The sequence below is a fragment of the Lutjanus erythropterus genome, unplaced genomic scaffold (genome assembly GCF_056507025.1).
Source record: "Lutjanus erythropterus isolate fLutEry1 unplaced genomic scaffold, fLutEry1.hap2 Scaffold_155, whole genome shotgun sequence".
Lineage (NCBI taxonomy): Eukaryota > Metazoa > Chordata > Actinopteri > Lutjaniformes > Lutjanidae > Lutjanus > Lutjanus erythropterus.
The window spans coordinates 2,276,526-2,292,500 of NW_028146632.1; positions in this window are offsets into that span (position 1 = coordinate 2,276,526).

A 15,975-nucleotide genomic window follows, 5' to 3' on the forward strand; every position below is an offset into this window, starting at 1 on the left:
AAAAATATATACAGTAATAGTGCTTACCTTAATATTCATCTTCACTGTCTTCATCTGCATCCGGCGTCTCTGATGCTCCACTCATGTACATGCGACAGTTGAAGCGCTGGATCATCTCTTTGGTCGGGACAAAGTCTTTGCAACATATGCCTTTTCGTCTCAGTCCATATTTAATGTGCAGTATGTTGCTAAGGGTCTCCTGTCCCATTTTGTTTCTGAGTTTTGACTTCACTAGGCTCATTTGTGAGAAAACTCTTTCCACGTCCGCATTGCTCAGAGGCATTGCCAACAATGAGAGACAAAAGAGGGCAAGTTCTTTGAAAGCGCTGTCTCCACTGCTGTCCTTATAGTTCAACACTTCAACCCAGAAGGCCTCAGCCTGGCTGTCCTCTTTGTTGGTCCATTGAAGGAATCCAACAGACTGATACTGTGTTTCAAACACTCCGAGATCTCCTGAGTAGAGTTTGAGCAGTGAGACTGAACTGAGCTGTGGTTTTGTTTGTGACAGCATGACAGTCGGACTGAACACAGCCATAGATTTCCATATCTGGATGTTAGCCGGGAGTCTCTGTTGCACTTGTTTGGCTGCTTCCACCAAGAAGTCACGGCACCTGCTCTTCATATTTCTCTCAGCCGTGCTCTCCATTCTTGCCTCATCCAATGCCATCATGAAGTTGACCCCATAATTGATTGCACCCACAGGTAACAGAACACTGGGGTCTGTTACGTCGATGGCAAGCAGTTGTTCATCTGATGTGGGGATCATTCCAGGTCTCACCACTCTGGAGATGAGGGAGTGAAAGAAAATCAGCAGACATTCCAACATTTTGAATGGATTGCCCCTGTCCTGCTGGAACAGCTTGTTGATCCTGTTAAATTCTTGTAGAAAAGGAATTAAAAACAGCAGGTACAGTTTGTTCACAGGATCAGTGTACATCTGGTGCAGGATTTCAGCATCATAACATCTCTGGTGGTCTTTGGTTAGCTGAAAGTGAAGCTTCCGCTCATCCCACTGATTGAGTATGTGAAAACAGCAGTCATAGATGGAAAGCCACCGTGTACCTGACATCTGTACAAGCATCAAAGGCATTTCACCAGGATTGATGAGGCTGTAGATCTTTGCATACTCACGGCGGAGAAGAGCACTGTGGGAAAACCAGTTGTGAGAATGAGAGACCAAGTATTCAAGGTTGCGTGGGAGTGTCTCCACTACCTTGCTTACACACAGCTGTATGGAATGGCACACGCACTTGAGCAGCTGGAGATTTGGGTTTTTCTGGAGAAGGTGAGTGTACACTGAATTTCTCTTTCCAACCATGACACTGCAGCCATCTGTACCTAATCCAATGCACTTTTTAATGTCCAGTCCAATACTCTGTAGAAAACGGGTCAGAGTGGAGGCAATAGCCTCTGCTGTTTCACCCTCCAAGTTTATCAAACCCAAAAAGGTGGACACAACTTTGTTCAGTGTCATACTGAAGTAGCGGATTACCACACACAGTTGCTTGACAGATGATATGTCTGTGCTTTCATCGATAACAAGGGAGTATTCAGCACCTCCAATATCCCTCTGAAGTTCCATGAACATACATGGAGCAATGGCATGGTTAATTAATGCCGTGCATTTTGTCCTGTGCATTTTAATGTCTTTGTCAAAAGTTGAGCAAATTAACTCCCCAAGGTGATCCACTGAATTAATGGATGTGTGACAAGCTATGTAGGTGGCTACCTTCAGCTCAGCTCTCTGCCTTGACTCATTCTGTCTGGAGACCGTAAACCCAATGTCTGTTAGCCTCATAGTGGAGAATGGCGCTGCATTTTTCTTGTGTTTTTCAGTGCTAGCATGTTGTTTCAGGTCCGCGTGGTGTGCACGTATTTCACATTTACATACTCTGCACAGGGCTTTCGAGTCGTCCCCCACGACAGGTTGAATCCATTCTTTTAGCCCGCTCTCTTTCTCCCAGTCTTTGATGTATTTCTTCCCGTATTTCGCCCACTTTGTCTCAGGGCATTGTTGCTTAAAAAAAACTCTCCCAAACTCCATCAGTCGGCAGTCGCGCATTTTCATTTAAACCTCACCGACGTATTTTTACCGTAACAGAAAAAAAGACTGCCCTGCTCGGTCTGACACCTGCTCTGATTGGCTAGTACTCGTTGCCATCAGGATCAGAGCCAATTAGAAGCAGGATGTGGGTGGGAACAGACTCCGCTGTCTCCTCTGTGTATGTGTTTGTGTCTCTGTGTGTGGAGGAAGTTGGGGGCAGAGGGAACAGGCAGGACAAGCTATCCTACATTTGAATAACATATTGAAATTATCTCCTTGACAAATTATTACGGAGCTGGGAACAAGCCCAAATAAGCAACTACAATTTAGAAACAAGCACAAGAAAACCGCGACCCGTGACTACAAAAATTAATAAGCGACTTCACGGAAAAAAAAGCCCAAAGTCGCTTATAATAAGCGGACTTGGCAACACTGGTTTGTATGTGTCGCTTTTGGCTACGTCACATTCAGCTGTAATCTCATTGGTTGCGCTTTGAAAGGTCAGCAGCAAACGAGATCAAAGTAATTTGAACTTTGGGCGCAGTGGTGAGCGGCAGATCCGCTAGGTCGGGCGCCACCGCTCTCTCCATAGGAAAATATGGGACAGCCAGCGCAAAGCGTTTTTACCGCTAATCATGTGTAGGAGCTTTTAAACCACCGGACTTCGACGCACCTCCCTCTCCCGCCCCTCCCCCTGACCGCCTATCGACCGAGGCTTCATTTCCTGTTCGTATTTATTGATTATCATGCCAATTTATTGTCAGTTTACATATTTCTGACTATTTAACTGCTTTTTTTTTTTACATTAAAGAGACAGGAACGGAGACAAACAGCCACTCACCTCAACAGACGTGGGAGAAGTTAATGGTCCGACGACGTCACACAACCTAGTCGAGTCGAGGTGCCTTCATGGACACTCGGAAATTCCACCATTAGAAACTGAAAACTTACAAAATGCCACTAAAATGTGTGTGGGTTTATTTTTTCGAATGTATTGCATTATGCACATTACACAGCTACATTAATAGTACCATTTGTATGATGTAGTTTATATGGCAAACAGATTAATGGCTACAGGTGTAGCTCAGAATACCATATGTATTCTGTTATGCAGAAATCCATACATTGTGTGTGTGTGTGTTTAAGTTTGTGTGTGTGCGCGCATGTGTGCTTGAATGCTTGGACAGGCATACAGGCCTGTACAGACAGGCATGTCTGCTAAAGTGTATTTATATAAGAATTTAATGGTTTAAAGGTTTGTGATGATTTCGGCCGTTGCATTTCCTCCTAAATTGAATGCACAGTCACAGCACTGATCAAGCTGTCTTGGGCCAGTTGATTTAATAGAGATTACTCAGAGGCTGAGAGGCATCAATCAAACTTGATTTGAAATGAGAATGACAATGAAGTGAAATATTGAAGTGTTTTCTGAAGGGCTTTGTACAACTGAATAGCTGCCTTTATAATTTAAGAGTGTTTGAAGTATGTGGAATTTTTTAATGTTTGTGGAAAGGCTGAAGCCACACTGAATGACTGCCATAATGTAATAATATTTGAATGATGTGGAATATATGAGTATCTTTTAGAAAACTGATGCCAGACTGAATAACTGGCTTTTTAATGTAATGACCTGGTGTCAATGCGATAAACCCAGGTTAAAATAATTTTTATTAAATGAAAATATCAAGGCATTAATAAACATAAACAAATAAAGAATAATAATAAACATAAGTGTTTTTGGGTTTATGGAAGAAAAAACTTTATCCTCTTAAAAAACCAAATAAATCCCTAAAATATGAATGCAAAAAAGAAAAAAGAAAAGAAAAAGAAATTATTACTGATAAAAATTAGAATAAATGTGTAAAAAAAAAAAAAACAAACCCAAAAATTAAATAATGAAGACTGATAACTAATTGAAAAAGCCTTCAGTATAATTTTTAAAAGAAAGAAAAGGGGGTAGAAAAGCACTTCCTACTGTGTCAGGGGAGCTGTTTGCTGAAAGGGAGAAAGAGGAGTCAAATAACTGGTTACTGATAGCTTGGCTCCATCTGCTGGACAAAAAAGTCACTGCACGGCCTATCAAGTGAACCATCAAACAATTCAGCAGCAGATGGAGAGTCAGTTTACAGCCTCCACAAAGCCTCTAAGGCAATAGTAAAATGAAATATCATAATTATTTTCTAAACGAGAGTCACAAAAGATGAAATTAGTCCAGAGAAGTTGAATTTTGGAGCCATACGGCTCACAGAATAAAGAAAAAAAATGTCTTTATAACTTCTGCTATTGTGTTGTTTCACCTGGTTTGTGGCAGTCCTTTCACCTTGCTGGGGGACGCAGCTTGCACCAGCTCAGGTTTTCACTTACACCATATAATATAGAGATATATCTGAAATATAGAGAAAAGGCCTGGTGTCAATGTAATAACCCCAAATAATATCGAAAGGAATACATTCAGACCAGAAATGAGAGCAAAACTGTCCTCAAAATCACTGTTCATAATAATAAAAATAATAATATTGACGACGAAATACACCTCAAGTCACGGGCTCTCAGGAAAGGTCAGAAGGTCGCTCAGAACACATTGCTTCAAAAACTGCTCATTCTTACAAAAGAGGATGGATCCCTGAAGAAATTTAGGGTCGAGTTAAATAGGATGTAAACAGACAAATCAGTTGTAGCCATTGTTATATTCCCACAGCCTGAATCGAATATGGAAAACACCAGTGACGTGCGGTCAGGGGAGGCAGAGCCTCACCTGTCATCATGGAAAGAAAAAAAAAACAAATAATGATAAAATAAAATAAATGTTGATATTTGCCCACTGATCTGTATTATAAATTTATTCTCCATACAATTCCAACAATTTTGATTATTTTTTAATTCAGAATCGCTGAATTTTTGCATTTCCCATTCAAATACAGGGAAGAGTCGCACGGTGCGGCACCAGCGAGCTGAGCCTGACCTTGGATTGCGCAATCCCTCACAAACTGTGCTGGCATGCCATGTAATTAGAGCGTGTTGCTGTCTCTCTGTATGTTGCCAATAAAATGTTTTCAACACTTTTATCATACGCCCTGACCTTCCATAGTCTAGCTGATGTATATATATATATATAATGTATGTGTGTAACGAGTTTAGTCTCGCTGATCAATCATAAACTGCAGTAAAAGGGCACGATGTGAGGCAGGAAATACTCTTGCCGCTTGGAAGGGGACGCTCGTGAGCTTAGAGCGTCTTCTTGCTACTGTGCAGCTGAAGAGTAAGTATCTTTTGAAGTATTTCCACACAGAGTTGGTGACAGACATCGTGTTTGTGCTCTACCATCTGAATGAGACACACAAGTTAACTGCATGAATAATCGGAGGTGCTTGAATTCATGGCTCTTTGCACTAGCTAACTAATTAATTAAAGCGCTCGTCATATCATTATCAATATTATCATTATTATTATTATTATTATTATTATTATTAATGACAACAGTCTCAAATTCGTTTTTTCATGAATAAATAACCATGTCTGTTCCTTTTTGTACCAGCAAGTGTGTTACACAAGTTTTTTTTTTCTTCTTTCTACTCCATAGATCAGGAATGAAATTGTTATTGTTATTAAGTAAAACATTTGCCACCTGAGGCCTAGAATGCTGTACTTATCTTTGAATTCTGTCCACAATTTGGTATTCCTCAATAAGAATCATTTTATCATTAATGAAACCACTTTATAAATTTTGTTTTCCATAACTGGATGGCAATAACTGTGCATTTTTATGCCACAAATTGTGTTAAACCAATTTATCCTACCTAATTGGTCTGGAATCAAATTATTATTATCATTAAATAAAAACACTGGCCACCTGAGGCCTAGTCCAGAAGGCAGGCCTCAATTGGCCAGGTGAAATCAGGACTACAATGTGGCGTCAGGCTGTAGTCCGAGGCTCCTTCAAAATAAGAGTCCTTCAAATAAATGTCAAATGTCATGATTTTTACATCTTTTCTACCATGAATTCGGGAAGTGGGTCAACCAGAACCTTGATGACTGCGTACATACCTCGACTGGTTTCCGGGGGATAACTTTTGAAGTGAATGTGGTACAGACTTGAAAGCAGGCTCTGCACCCCCATAACTTTGTCTGTACACACACACACACACACACACACACACACACACACACACAAGTGAACACATCAGAATGTTAGGTGGCTGTGATGTCATCAAAGGGAATGTGATGACGTCACAGACCCTGTGCTTTGATCTAGCATGGGCTCTGTGATGACATCAGTGTTAGGTTATAATCCAAGCACCATGTCATTATCATACCTCCACTGGTTTTCGGGGGATAACTTTTGAAAGGATGGTGGTAGAGACTTGAAACCAAGCTCTGCACCCCCATGTTTGAGCATTCCGGATCCAACGGTGCCACCATCGAGTCTCTACGAGGTCGGGAAGGGACTGAACCAGAACCTTGAGGACTCTGGTGCATACCTCGATGGGTTTTTGGAGGATAACGTTTGAAGGAAAGGTGGTAGAGACGTGAAATTAAGCTCTGCACCCCCATTTTTGGACATGCCGGATCCAACGGTACCACCATCGAGTCTCTACAAGGTTGGGAAGTGGGTCAACTAGAACCTCGAGGACTCTGGTGCATACCTCGATGGGTTTTTGTGGAATAACTTTTGAAGTGAATGTGGTACAGACTTGCAAGCAGGCTCTGCACCCCCATAACTTTGTCTGTACACACACACCCACCCACACACACACGCACACACACACACACACACACACACACACACACACACACACACACACACACACAAGTGAACACATCTTCCCTATAAATTCTCCTTCCTGTCTCTCATTTCTCACTCACTTTCCTCTGTATCTCTCTCTCTCTCTCTCTCTCTCTCTATACATATATACATATATATATATATGTATATATATAAGTATATGTGTGTGTGTATGTTTGTGTGTGTGTTACTCTCTTTCTGTGTGTCTCTGTCCTACATTTGATCAATCTCTGGTCTAAATTACACAATACATTTTTTTAATGACTACATTTTCTCAACTCATTTTAGTGAGTGAGAGAAATAAATCTCTTACAAATATTAATATATGTACAAACATAGACAAACTAACAGTAATTATTCATTTTCTGAGTTTCCACTGGTTGTTCTCAGTTCATGGCATGAGGAGATAAAATTTGCAGCAATTATTTGACATTTTGGCTTTCTCTCTCTCTGAATAGATCTCTCCTTCACCCTCATTGATTGCTCTTTCTCTCTCTGGTCATCACAGAAAAGACCAAGTATGTGGAGCCATTCACCTCAACTGCCATCCCTTCGCAAAAGTGTCCCAGAAAAGGGGGTCATCTGCCAGTGACAGGCCTAAGCGTATAAATATGTAAGCATGACATGAAAAGGGGAAGTTTGCAGACAGCTGTGATATATCCAGATAGGCTTGGCTAGGCCTTACTCTTGAGTTGTGTGGAGGTGCAATGAGTGCAGTTTGTGTTTTCAGAGTAGGTATGAGCTTCTCAAACACATAAGACTAATGCACCGCAATAGGCAACACTACTCATGCCTGTATTCAAATTGCCTGTGTAATTTCAAGACGCTGAATGCTTTGCACATCCACCTATCAAGAGTTCATCCCAAACCAGATTCTCAGAAGCCTCTGGAATTGACAACATTTAGTTGTCCTTTGTGCACTTGTAGTAGTCTTTCTACTGAGAGAGATTTTTTCTCACATTTAGGCATCCATTTCAAGAGCCATGAAACTGTTGCCTGTGTTTTCAGGGATTGTAATTACAAAACAAATATCTACGGAACATATCACTCTCACAAAAACAGGAAACACAACCCCCATACGCTAAATGATTTCAAACCAGGCATAGTGACTACAACTGGAGTTTCTCAAGAGTTGTCTGACAATGGAGAGCAAGATGCATTTAACTCGGATGACTCTGCAATGGAAATTTAAGTAAGATTCTGCCTGACGCAATTCAGCAAAATTTAGCTGCAGCTTTATTCAAACTTGAACATTTTGCTCATGTGCCAGCCACAAAAATGGATGAGTTTCTCGAGGAACTGCACTATTTGTTTAGCGCAGGCACATTTCCCCTCTCTGTAAACATTATTGAAGATGTACTCAGGAAACATGGTTCCACATCTTATAGATCAGTGACAACTGAAGTAGCCACATCCTTCTCAGCCTCTCACCCCTTGCTTAAAGCTACAGGTGAGGGTGGCTGTTTGAGCACATCATATCTCCGCAACAACTTTTACAGAGAGAACTTTAATGTCATTGAGCCTGTTGAGTACATGCTTGATGAAAAGGAAAATAAAAGCTGCCAGTATGTGCCTATACTGAAGAGTTTGCAACAGCTTTTAAATAGGAAGGATGTTGTGGGTAAGATCAGTGAGAACCACAGAGCCTATCAGAGTAATAGGGTAACTGGAGAACAGCATACTTATAAGTCATTTCAGGATGGGTCTCACTTTAAGAAAAACAGTTTCCTTTCAGGGGATGAGTTGAGAATTTTGCTAACGTTGTACGTAGATGACTTCGAGGTATGCAATCCTTTGGGTACTTCTCGCAGAAAACACAAGCTCTGTGGAATCTACTGGACTCTGAGTAATTTGCCTCCAGGATCGCATTCAGTACTTTCCTTGATTTACTTGGCAGTCTTGAGCAAATCTGATGATGTGAAGAAGTATGGTTATGACCAAGTCTTGCAACCACTTCTTCAAGATTTAAAAACTCTTGAGCAAGATGGAATTTTTGTTCCTTTGCTTGGTAGGTGTGTTAAAGGCACAGTTCAAGTTGTTCTTGCTGATAACCTCGGTGTTCACAGTATTGCAGGTTTTAATGAAAGCTTTACCGCAGGGCACATATGCCGATTCTGCACTGCAACACGAAAAGAGATCCAAACAAAAGATGTGAGATCAGGTTCATTCATTCTGAGAACCAAAGTGCGACATGAAACACATGTGAACTCTGCCCAGAAGGATGGTTAAAGCTGGGGGGTCAAAAGACAGTGTGTATTCACTAAAAACCTTGCTCACTTTAATGTTCTCTCAGGTTGTCCCCCTGATATCATGCATGATGTGTTCGAGGGTATTGTGCCTGTGGAGCTTGCACAGTGTTTGTCAGTGTTAATATCCAAGAAATATTTTAGTCTTGAGCAAATCCATCCTTGGTTTTCTGTACAAGTGGTCAGACAAGACTAACAAGCCTCATGCAATTCCACACACATTCTCTAAAACAATTGGGGGGAATGCCCATGAGGACTGGGCCCTGCTAAGATTTCTCCCATTCATCATTGGACATCTGGTGCCAGAGGGTGACAAGGCTTGGCAAATTCTAACGGATTTAAAAGATGCTGTAGAGCTTTTGTTTGCTCCAGCACACACTGAGGAATCCATTGCTTACCTTGAGTGCAACATTTCAGAGCATCGCAAAAGATACCAAGAACTCTTTCCTGATATGCAGCTTCTACCCAAGCATCATTACTTGGAGCACTATCCTGTACTCATCAGGACGTTTGGTCCTCTTGTTAGTCTCTGGACCATGCGATTTGAGGCCAAGCACAGCTTTTTTAAGCAGGTCATTCGACATTCAAACTGCTTCAAAAATGTGCCCCTCATGCTAGCTGTCAAGCACCAGCTCATGATTTCATATCACATGAAAGCATCAAGTTTTGAAAAACCTGCTTTTGAGATCACAAGTGTCTCAACTGTTCCTGTCGATGTTCTAAAGATGTTTCCTGGCACAAGAGAGGTACACATGACTAAATTTGTGACAACCAACGGTGTACGTTTCAGAAAGGGCATGATTGTAGCTCATGGGTCTACCAGTTGGCTACCTGAGTTCGGACAGATTGATCACATTTTTATCATACAAAAGAGAGACTGGTTTTTGTGGTTAAGAGACTTTCTGGGTTGTATAGTGAGCACCACAGAGCCTTTGAGCTCATGGCATGTCCAACCAAAGAGACAGATCTGATTGAGTTTCGTAATCTGGCAGATGACTACCCTCTGGCAGACTACTTTGTTGGATCTCTGAGAATGGTGACACTCAAAAGACACATAAGTATTTAAGGTATGCTGACATTAAAATTTACATATCAATTTACATATCAATGAACATAATGTGTGTATACACTACCAGTCAATTTTTTTTACACACTTTCTCATTCAAGTGAATGGTTTTAAAAGGAAATAAGTGTATTCAAAAACTGAAGTACGAAAACTAAATTAGATCTGTTTTTCCATTTGCATCTCTGTTTTCAAGATGTATTTCCTTCATCTTAGTTAAAATTGGATCATATACCCTCTCCTTTTACCATGTGTTGTTAACGAGGGTTAATTCTCATATAAAACGTGTTTTTTTGTTTTTGTAAGTCACTTTTTCTATTTGAGCTATTTATTGATTGATTGATAAATATATTTACAGTTTATTTATAAAAATGTCTGTTTTAATTGCATAATTACAAAGTAATTGATGAAATGCTTTATTTCTATTTCCATGATACTTGCTTCCCATATTAAATGAGTAATGCATTAAATGTTTTCCTTTTTTCTGATTTTCAGAGTGATGTGAAATGGCTGCTTCAGTGAAGCTCAGAATTATACGAGGGGAAAATGATTCCCAGAGACTGATTTTACAGAATGGGCTTCCAGCGACTGTTCCTGAACTTGTTTAGCACATTAAGAAACAGTGTGGAGTACAGTCGGACTTCAGGCTTCAGTTCATGGATGCTGATTTTGGCAATGAATTTACCAACTTGACTTCTATATCAGAGATCGAGGGCAAAAGTACCATAAAGCTGATCTTTGATTCCGGCCTGCTTAGTGACACTCCACCCCCTCCTTACTCAGCTCCTTCTACATCACGCTGTGGTGATGACTCATCACTTTCAAGTGGCTCATTTGACACAGACATTTTGTCATCTCCTGGCCTGTTGTTTTTGTTGTTCCCCGATTCCCATATGATTGTGAGCTGCAGCTGGAAAAAGCCAATGCTGCATTCAAAGCAACTGGAACTTTGCTCGACCCTGACATCAGACTTAAAACTGCTATTCTTGACAGTCTAGCTGAAGCAATTGTGCAGCACAAAGTGTACCCCACTGATAGTGAGTTTGAAGAGGCAGCAGAAGCCCTTGTATCATCACATCCTTGTTTGAGAGAACCAGGCTCTGCCACTGGATATGGTGGCTGGAAAGTTAGTTTGAAGTATAAACTCGCCAACTACAGAAGGAAGCTCAAGCGGCTTGGATGCCCAGAGGTCAAGAGCAGTCCTGCTTATGGTGTGAAGAAGCCCAGAAACGCTGAGGTGAATTACTGCCCCTCCTACCCATCAGGTGAATCTGCAGAGACACTTGAAAAGATAAGAGAGGCCCTTATTTCAAAAGCCAAGAAAAGGAACAATGAGGACACAGTGGCAGCAATGATGGCCAAGACCTTTTCTCATAGAAGGCAAGAAGTTATTCGAGATGCACCCATGATTGCAGTAAAACCAGATGGCCAGCTCTCTTCAGTGTGCGTGAGGTAACTGAATAAGTGATTAGAGTATGTTCATATTTTAAATTCAAAAATAGTTTGGAAACATTTTTTTCGGTCATTTCTCCCTTGTAATAATACTAATTGGTGTCGTATCATATATCGTTTCAAGCCTGATTTGTCACCTTCACAACAAGATATAACATAAGGATTGTGCTTCTGCGGAATGAGCAATACAGCTAAATGTGTAGGTAGCACCCAAAAAATGTTTCCAAACTATTTTTTCAAGATTTGGTGGAAAATTATAATTGTTAAACTAATTGGTTGTTTCAGTGCATTGATAGTTAAATTTCTCTGTACCCATTTTTGTGTCAAGTTAAGCGCTGAGTTCAAGAGGTTTGCTGCCAAAGTTCTCCGAGCTGGATGCTCACTCATCAAAACTGCTCAAGGTCTTTGGCAAGAAGGGTGGTGCTCAGGGAAGAAAGATCAAGAGCATCCTGATGCCCATGACCCAGGTAAAACAAAGGGGACAAACTGCCAAACGCATCACTGTAAAGTTGACATTTTAAGAGGAAATGTGATGGGGAGTAGAGAGAAGTAAGACAATTTGGAAAGAGGGGGAACTTTTTCACTGTATGAAAAATTATTTGATTATAATTCTAACTTCTGGTAGATTTGACAAAGTGAACTCAAATAACTTAATCCCTTAACAATCCAGGCTGTGTGCCACTTAGTGACTTTCCACTGCCAGTACCTACACTACACTACTCTACCAGATTTGGAGAGGGTTTCCACTACCCCTCCTTCGTATATATAGCGTGGGAAATGTGCGACTCAAGTGACAAGACTGTGTTTTAAGAAGTGTGTAAAGTTATTAAATCAACCATGTTCCACTACACTACATTTTTTTAAGTAGCTTGCCCAACACTGCTCACTAATAAAAAAAAAAAAAAAAACTTCCCCAGGAATTGTTGGACAGGTACATCTTTGATTTTACTTGTTGAACACACACAGGTTACAGCTTGCTTTAGCAGCAATTTGAAGCTTAGCATACAAGCTACAAATTTGCAATACGATATTGCAAATTCATATATCATAAAATTGATTGATAAAGATGAAATAGGTTACATTTGGAAGAAAAAATGTGTCCTTTGTTTAATGTGGCATTATGTGCGTGACATTTAGTCTCCCTGTCGGTTAAAACCTCATGTTTTTGTTTCCTGGCGTACTTTGTGCGGCCCACATACTCAGACGGACAACATTGATGTGAAAAGAGAGTGCATCCTCAAGGCGCTGTCGGTGTACCTGAATCAATATTAGTGTTTTAAAATGACAGTCTGTTTTTATGTTCCCATGCTCCCAATTGCTGCAGAAATGTGGAGAAGCCTTTTGTTCCTTGTTAATCTATTTCTGTGTTAACAATACTTCAAATCGTTGTCTTGTTTAAATTTCAAGGACATGTGTATGAGTATTTCAGACTATTTTTCCATACAAAAGCAAAGATGACAAAAGGTAAATCTGTTTCATCTGATTTTGAATTTAAAATGAGACTGACTTTTTAGCATTGCACATTAATGCATCGAAATTGTGTATCTGAATGTTTTTTTACTCTGAAATTAAAGCTTCATATGTTTATTAGTAAATTTTCACCTTTATTTTTCAGTATTTTCATATTCAGTATCAAAATTTCATGTTTAAAAAAATTTCATTGAAATAAATAAAAATTGTCAAAATACAAAGTTTAGATGCCTGTGAATATTCTCATTCATCCAGGTCATAGTTATCTTAGGGCATTAAATCGATCGCAACTGGACTGGTAAAATTGTCTTGGAAGACGTTTCGCCTCTCATCCGAGCAGGCTTCATCAGTTCATGCTCATCAGACTAGATTGCTCTAGTTAACAGTAGTTGGAATTCAATTGTTTATCCTCTAAGAGAGGCCGCCTCCAGACCAAGAATGCTTTCACTCCCTATTGTGAGGCCTAACGACAGATGTTTGGGTTGAGTGGGGTGAAACCCCCGTGAGCCAACGTCAGTCGTTGGGGGGGGGGGGGGTCTCACTCGTTAGTGTTCCATTCTGTTCTAACGATGGTCGTTGGAGGCACCTGGAGCCAGGTGTGGCTGGACTGTGTTGTTGGTTTTAGAGGCTAAATTGTTGAATCTTTTGGGAAGGGATGAAAGGACAGCATTGTAAGTTGGGGATAGGTGGTGTCATAGGCCTCCCCGTCTGTTCAGGGATGGCTTCTCAACTTTGACATAGATGGCTTCCCTTACTCCTCTTTCAAACCATCTGTCTTCTCTGTCTCTGTCTCTTTGAGGTGTAGGTAAACAGCAGAGTCTTGACCTGATTGAAATTCAACCAGCAAAATTCAGCATCATAATACGCTGTCTGAAATTCATGAAAACAGCTGAGATTCTAGATCAAGTCAAACCAACATCCAGCCTGTTTATTAGGTCTTTATGTAAAACAAACTGAAATTGCGTCAGCACTGCTGGAGATGATAGCTGAGAGAAACAGAAATAACAGCTGGACAGATGAGTTATCAGCTGTTCACTTTATAGAAAACAGTTTTATGTGAAGCCCTAATGAACAGGCTGGATGTTGGTTTGACTTGATCTAGAATCCGTTGCTTTTCCCTGGGATCTCAGCTGTTTCAAACTGAATTTCAGACTGCATATTTCGACACTGAATTTTGCCGGTTGAATTTGGCTGCTTGAACATTTATCAATTGAATTTTAAACTTTATATTTTGACATTAAGCAAATTAAATTCATCTTACTAGAATTTTTTAAAACATGAAATTTTGATTCTGAATATGAAAATAGTCAAACATTGCTATTGAAAATTTGTAGCAGTAAATTCTGAGTAAAAAGCAATCCAGGTACACAATTTCAATGCATTATTATTCAATGGTAACAATTCTTCATTTTTAATTCAAAATCAGATGAAACAGATTTACTCCATAAATAGAGGGCTCTGTAGTATACAGATACATTTTGAGAATTTTAGTATACATTTATTTTTATTTCAAATTCATGGATGCACAAGAATGCACTTTTATTTTTATTGTATTTAAATTTTTTGTAGAGCCAGATCTTTTTCACTGTTTGCCTTTTCATGTGGAATAAAGTTCAATCTCATGAAATCTTGTTTGCTTTTAGGTGTTTTTTTTCCCTAACTTGATATCAACTGTCATAAACTAGGATAACAAATGTTTACATTGTTTAAAACAAATATTGATGTCAGAATTGACTTTTATTGAATTATTACTGTTGATTTTCATATGACTGAAAGGACTGTCAACTGAAGTATTTGTGATTGTCAAATATACATAAGTCTTGTCTGATCAGCACAATTAATTAGTTTTGTTGTATCATTTTAAAATGTAGTTGTACCTACCCCATTAAATTGGGTCACCCACACTTAAATCAAACATACGTAAATTTGTTGAACTAACCTTTAAAAGTTATGTTGGATTTACCCCTTGTAATTAAGTAACAGTACTGCCGACACATTATGTTCATGCGGCATGTTTACATTAATTTCACTCAACAAAACTGTCTCTTCCTAAATGAGTGTATTATAATTGGGTGGAAATACTTTCCATAAATTTTGTATGTTCACCCAACAAATGATTATTATGTTGGACTTACCCCTTGTAATTGAGTAATAGTAACACCAACACCTTATGTTGAACCAGCATATTTACATTTATGTCACTCAATAAAAGAATTTCTTGGTAAATTAGCGTATTATGATTGGGTGGAAATCCTTTCCATAATTTTTTTATGTTCACCCAACAAATTATTTTTTTGAGTGTACCCAATATATCACTCAAATGTATACAATTAAATTCTAGGCTCCTTACCAGGCTTGATGGCAAAGTTTAACCTTAAGCAAGAAAAGATGGCCTTTGAAAAAACAAAGTGCTACACAGCTGTGTTAGGTAAGACCATTCAGAATTTCATGTTGTCGACGAAAAACAGTCAATCTTTTAATCCTTTAAATTTGGCTAAACGTGTTCTGTTTTGATAAAATTGGTGTTACAGAGAAATGATGACTATGCACGTTTTTACTTTTCCTCTAGATGCTGTCATGAAGGCTCAGGCCAACGCCACTGAGGGGGCCATTGAGCACCATCCTGGCCCTCTCTACCCAGAGAGCCGTTCCGGTCCGGTCCGGGGAGGATTTTGCGGGAGCCGCAAAAGAAGGAGAAGGAAGCTGGCTTGTGGTGAACGCACCCCAAGAAAACAAAACTACAAACGCAGCCGGCCCCCGGAGCTTAAGAGTTGAGACAGAGGGCCGGGGGGCCTGGGGGCCGGGGGCCAGGCTCTCTGGTAGGGCCCCCGGCCCTCTGTCTCGACTCTCAAGCTCCGTGCAGGAGGCCGGCTCCCGCAAAATCCTCCCCGGGCACCGTCCCGCCGCTGGGACCCCC